This window comes from Solanum tuberosum, unplaced genomic scaffold (genome assembly GCF_000226075.1).
Source record: "Solanum tuberosum cultivar DM 1-3 516 R44 unplaced genomic scaffold, SolTub_3.0 scf00177, whole genome shotgun sequence".
NCBI lineage: Eukaryota > Viridiplantae > Streptophyta > Magnoliopsida > Solanales > Solanaceae > Solanum > Solanum tuberosum.
This window is the reverse complement of record NW_006239101.1, coordinates 1,260,304-1,266,369: the sequence shown is the minus strand read 5'-3', so window position 1 is coordinate 1,266,369 and position 6,066 is coordinate 1,260,304. Positions and strand designations below refer to the sequence as shown.

General features: G+C 36.5%; 1 long non-coding RNA gene across 2 annotated transcripts; it reads left to right on the top strand.

Annotated features, from left to right (window-relative positions):
• Window positions 1-1,380: 1,380 nt before the first annotated feature.
• LOC102587076 (uncharacterized) lies at window positions 1,381-5,596 on the top strand. Of its 2 annotated transcripts, XR_367816.2 has the most exons (4): window positions 1,381-1,926; window positions 3,463-3,651; window positions 4,105-4,541; window positions 4,896-5,596. It is a non-coding gene; the product is annotated as an uncharacterized lncRNA (long non-coding RNA). The 2 variants fall into 2 exon arrangements; XR_001474303.1 differs by lacking the exon at window positions 1,381-1,926 and having other exon boundaries at window positions 3,117-3,651.
• Window positions 5,597-6,066: the final 470 nt, after the last annotated feature.

Here is a 6,066-nt window from a genome sequence, read left to right as displayed (position 1 = left end):
TATATATATATATATATATATATATATATGTTATTTTGTTTCTTAAATTGTATATATATGTTTTTTACCCTTTTACTAAAATTTCCATATGTTAAACATTTTTCGGTATCAATTTTTAATTTATATATAAGTTTAAGTTAGGCTTACACATTAGAAAAAAACCTAATAAATACGTATCTTCTTTCTTCAAATTGAACAGAAAAATTTGTTTGTTTTACGTTAGAGGAGAACCCTAATAAATACCGATCTTCTTCTTCTATAGTTCAACATAAAATTTTGCTTGTTTTGAGAATATAATGGGGAAAAGTAATAGTCATCCAATGGACAAGGAGATGATGAACAGTTTGGTGAAGTATGGAATAGGGAAGCCTTTTCCTCGTAAGCATACTGTTATGGATGTCGATGATGTTTACGGAATCAGAGTATTCAGTCCATCCCAAATCCTTGAATCTACCAAGGGCACAAATAACAACACACGATTGTTGATCACTTTTCAGAATACGGAAAACTGTAAAGTATTTGCTAGTAAAGAGGCCCCTGGGTTTTGGAAATCTACACCCAAACGCAAGTCAATTTTTGATGCCAACAAGAGACACATTGGCAACATCAAAATTTCGTGGTACTACTACTACAACGTCGATGATGGTAGAGACAAATCATCATCGAGATTGAGACAGAGTGAATGGCAGATTAGAGAATATTATCTCACATCCAAATATCTGCCCCAAAGCAAAGTTGAGAGAAAAAATGTCTTATTAACCATGATGATCAAGACCAAAGCTGCTAATAATAATAATAATGACAAATCTGATGAGAAGATGCAGAGGATTGTTCTTGACAAGCAGGATATTATGCAATCTTTACAATTGCCTTCAACTTTAGTGATTGAACAACAGATTAGAGCCAGTTTGCGTTTTTGTTTGTGTTAAAAAACATTACTGATCAATATTATCAGGTTCTAACTGCTATTTACTAAGTGTTTTTTTTTTCTTTCTAAATTTCCTTTATTTGATAATCTGATATAAGTTTTATTCTACTTACAACTTGTGTGTGAAAGTAAGGTTTCTTAGTCTTTTGTGTATCTGAGCTGGTCTAATTGATGCCTTGTCATGAACATCTTACTTCATATATAAAATGTATTATTCTGGTTTCTCAAACTCTTACGCGATTTAGCTAGTTTAGAATTTGAAGACACAGAATTTGGGAGGTTACGGTCAGTGGTGGAGCCAGGATTTTCAACAAGGCGGTTCAAAATTTGAAAAAATAGACACACGAAGTAGCCTAAGGGGGTTCGACATCTACTATATATATCTAATTTTTTTTTTTAACCATGTATAAATAATATAATTTTCCGCCGAAGGGGGTTCGGATGAACCCCTCATTGAAAGGTGGCTCCGCCACTGCTTACGGTATGTACCAAAAGCTGGTAGGATTAATATTATCTGTTTGGCTGACTGATTCAAGGAGTTAAGACTATCAGTTGCTTGCAAAATCTGGTTCACCATTGTGTCTGGAGATGAGTTGCCGGTCTAATGGTGAGAGTGAGAAAGTTTCATCGCCTCGTGACAGGAGTATTTTGGTGTATCCACAAGCTTTAGCGAGTTACAGAGTAGTGTGGTGTACCCACAAGCTTCAGCGAGTTACAGAGTAGTGTGGTGTACCCACAAGCTGTACTTACAACTGGATGGATGCATGTCAATGAACAGGGTAAAATGCGTGATCCTTACATTAATGGTTTCGTCCTCTGATGCGAATGGACCAACGAATATGTACACGGGAGTTACCAAAGATTCAGGAGGAAATTGAGCCGACTTGCCAACAATTCCCCCCTATAGTAACTCAGGGGCTGAACATGGAACTCATTCCTTGAACCAGCAGATGGCGACTGCTGGCTTTGCCGGAACGCTTGCTCCGTCTACGTCTTCGGTACTTCCTCTTCTATATTTGAGGATTTGTAATGTTCTTGGTGTTATTCTTTTAGTTACTTGTTTCTTCAAGCTGTCATGTGCAACTTTATCTCCTAAAAAAGTGTCCTGTTCTTGTTCCTGCATGGGCTCAGATCTCGATTGTTCTTTTTGTCATTTTCTCCCTTCCATCTTGTGTCAACTTGGCCTTATTTAACCTGTAGTTTCTTCTCATTTTATCTGCAGAATTAACTTCCCACACATTTTCCAATACTCTAAACTTTGCCGTTTTGAATTTGGCAAAGTTTTCCTTTGTTGTTTGTGCTTGTTGCTGGGTTATGGTCTTTGTCAAAACTTGGAAGGTCTGGTCTATCCACAAACTATTTGTGTATTGCACTTTCATATTAATCGTTCCACACTGCACTCTCCGAACCGAACCCAAACTTACCAATTCTTCACATCATTTTAACTTTATTTTCCCTTTTTGAATTATCTCATGAGTTTCAACTCGCTTCCCTTTATTTTTCTAGTATCATATAGCTTAACTACTAATGTAGGTTCTAATTATCAACGAGTTCAAAGTCAGAGAGTTCAATCATTTGCAAACATAGTGATAATATCCGGAGAACTCTACTCTCTAAGTTGTTGCTTTTAATTTTTACTTAGGTTTCTGAACTAATTGTTTCAGTGTTAGTTAGTGCTTCTACTTGATTTTTTGGGTACATTTATTTTTTAACATTTCATGTTTATGTTAAAAAGTATGTTTTTTTGTTGACAATCCTCTCAAAATTATTCTTGATAAATGATTTTCAGATTTATTGGATGGTTCTGATTGAAACCTGGAAGGTTTTAATTATTTTTTCGGTAAGTGAGATGGGCATTCTCATTAACACACTGTAGCGCATGTCGCATGATGCTCTTTAAAGAGGTGTAGGAACGCCTGTGTCCTGTTGACGTGGACTCTTCAAGTAGTCAAAGTTTGTTGTGATTGTTGCTTGCTTTAGATGGTCTGGAATAGTTTTAATTTTTAGCAGTAAGAGTTTAGGTTTTGAATTGGTTAATAGAGCCTTACCCACTGCTTGCATTTGCAGTTTGGGATGCTTTGTCAGGAAACTGAGAGCTGGAGGGGGAATGCTTGCTATTTTTTTCTTCTGAATTTATTGATTAGTGTCTTTTAAATTCCTTTTTATTTATTTATGAGTTCCATATCTACGGATTTTTTTTTTCTAGTGAAAGAGTGTAAGGTAATTAGTTGAAACTTGAAGCTTCTAATTTATGTCATTTTTTAAGTCACTATCGGGGAGAGAAGTAAAGGCTAACCATTTTTAATGCCATCTGCTGTCCTTATTTTTTGCAGTAGAAGTTCTAGTGATTCAGTTAGGACAACAATATTTTATCAAGCAATACAAATATGCTGGACTGGCCATGATATTGGAACTTAAATCGAATCTCTTATTCTTAGTCCGAGTCTTTGCTATGTTTTCTCTCTGCTCTTCCATATATATTATGCACCATTTGGTTGTGATTCCTGTGGGATCCTTACATTTACCTGATGCAGGGATGAATCACTGCTCTGCCAAGGGCTAGCGCTGAATGATGAGTTGCATCTTCTATTGGCCAAGCACGAATCTATTGCTTCCGGAACTTCTGTTCAAGTGGAAAAACCAAAATCTGAACCACATCAACCTCTTGTAAATGTTAATGCTCTACTTATTGAGACCGGAGGCCGCAAATAGTCAGACCAAGGGTAAATAACTATTATCTGTGTCATTCTCTTATTTGACCTCTGTATACAAACTGAATCCCCCCCTCCTCCTCTCCAAATATGTTTTGACTCTTGGTTTCTTTTTGAGCGAGCTCATAGCTTAAATAGCACACGTGGATTTTCTATATTGAAATGTTAAATTGTTAATTGCCTAAAATGAGTGACCTTAAAATTATTATCTACTAGATTAGGATGTTATCAAGGTTCAAAAGTCCTCTGGTACTACAAGATTGATGGAAATATGTGACTTTTTTTCTTTGTGATGCAGAATTTTCCTAGTCAGTGCTAAGTGATTGTACTTTAAATAAGCTATCCCTTCCCCTTCCCTCAAAGAAAAGGGGAAATATGATAGAAATCCTGAGTATTCTTTTTCATTTTTGAGTCTTCAAATGTGACGCAATCTTTTTCATATAAATCGCTTGATGTGTTTTTCAGATCTACATCAAATACTAGCCTAGGGACACAGTTGCTTCTTCCTGCTCCTCCTTCAGCTAGCATTCCATCAACAACAACAAAAGTTGACCCGAAAATTGATCTTCTGAGTGGAGATGACTTCAGCTCACCTACAACTGAGAATGTCCTGACCCTTGTTCCTGTTGGTGGAGAACCTGAGCCTGCAAGTCCTGTTTCACAGCAGAATGCCCTTGCTCTTGTTGACATCTTTTCATCACCCAGCAACTCACAATTTCCATATTCAGCTGGGCAGACACATGCTTCGTCCCCTCAATTTCGACAACAGAGTTTCACTTCTACATAGTCAGCTTTGTACCCAAATGGAAGTGTCCCCGGAACTACATACACACAAGCCTCTAACACAGCCTGGAACGAACAGATATCACAGCAACAGCTGCAGTCACCTTCTCCAGTTTATGGTGCGTTACTTTGTCATTCTGCATGCATTCTGTTTTATATCAACAACAACAAAAAATCTGCATGCATTCTGTTTTACTTTAAAGTTCTATAGAAATGTGTACTCTATTCGCTATAGGTAGAATTTTTCCTCATTATTATTCTCTATTACCCCAAAAGACCAGGCAACCAGTAGATATGTTAGTGAAGAGTTAAACAGGGATATGCTGAAGTATAGCATGTGTTTGAAGTTGGTATGCCTCATGTGTAAAACCCAATTTCTGTACATGTCTTATGTATTGCCTGAATTTTACGACCTCTTGTTCATTGAGTTTCTGAATTATTACTCACATAGTTCTTGTCTAATTTCTGATTAGGTGGTCAAAGCAGTTCTTTTCCACCACCTCCATGGGAAGCTGAGGCAGCAGAGAGCAGCCAAACAGTGGGGAATCCTCATCCAAATATCTGCCCCAAAGCAAAGTAGAGAGAAAAAATGTCTTATTAACCATGATGATCAAGACCAAAGCTGCTAATAATAATAATAATGACAATCTGATGAGAAGATGCAGAGGATTGTTCTTGACAAGCAGGAGATTATGCAATCTTTACAATGCCTTCAACTTTAGTGATTGAACAACAAATTAGAGCCAGTCTAATGGTGAGAGTGGGAAAGTTTCATCGCCTCGTGATAGGAGTATTTTGGTCTTTCCATAAGCTTCAGCGAGTGACAGAGTAGTATGGTGTACCCACAAGCTGTACTTGCAACTGGATGGATGTATGTCAATGAACAGGGTCAAATGTGTGGCCCTTAACGGTTTCGTCCTCTGATGCGAATGGACCAATGAATATGTACACCGGAGTTACCAAAGATTCAGGAGGAAATTGAGTCGAGTTGCCTACAACTTCCCCCTACAGTAACTCAGGGGCTGAGCATGGAGCCCATTCCTTGAACCAGCAGATGGCGACTGCTGGCTTTGCAAGAACACTTGCTCCGTCTACGTCTTGCGTACTTCCTCTTCTATATTTAAGGATTTTGTAATGTTCTTGGTGATATTCTTTTAGTTACTTGTTTCTTCAAGCTGTCATGTGCAACTTTATCTCCTAAAAAAGTGTTATCATTGTCCAAAAATAAAAAAAAATTGACTCTCCTTAGGCCAAAAATATAATTTCTTCGCCATTCACAATTGTAACTAGGGCTGTACAAAATCGAACCAAATCGCAAATCGAGTCAACCCGAAAAAATACCCTGACTAGTGGTTTGGTTTTGAAAAAAAAAACCTGATTATATTTGGGTTGGTTTGGTTTTAACTAAAAAAAATCAACCCGAGACCAAACCAACCCGATATTATATATATAATTTTAAAATTTTATTTTATACATAAAAATATTTACTTTGATATAATTTTTAAATATTTCTTATACTTTTTCATACTTTTTATCTTTTAATATATTATTTCAAGTTTGAAACTTAGAATTATGAATGAGCCAATAATGATTATAGTCCACAGATGTTGGTAATTATAATAAAGCTTAAATCAAAATCAAATT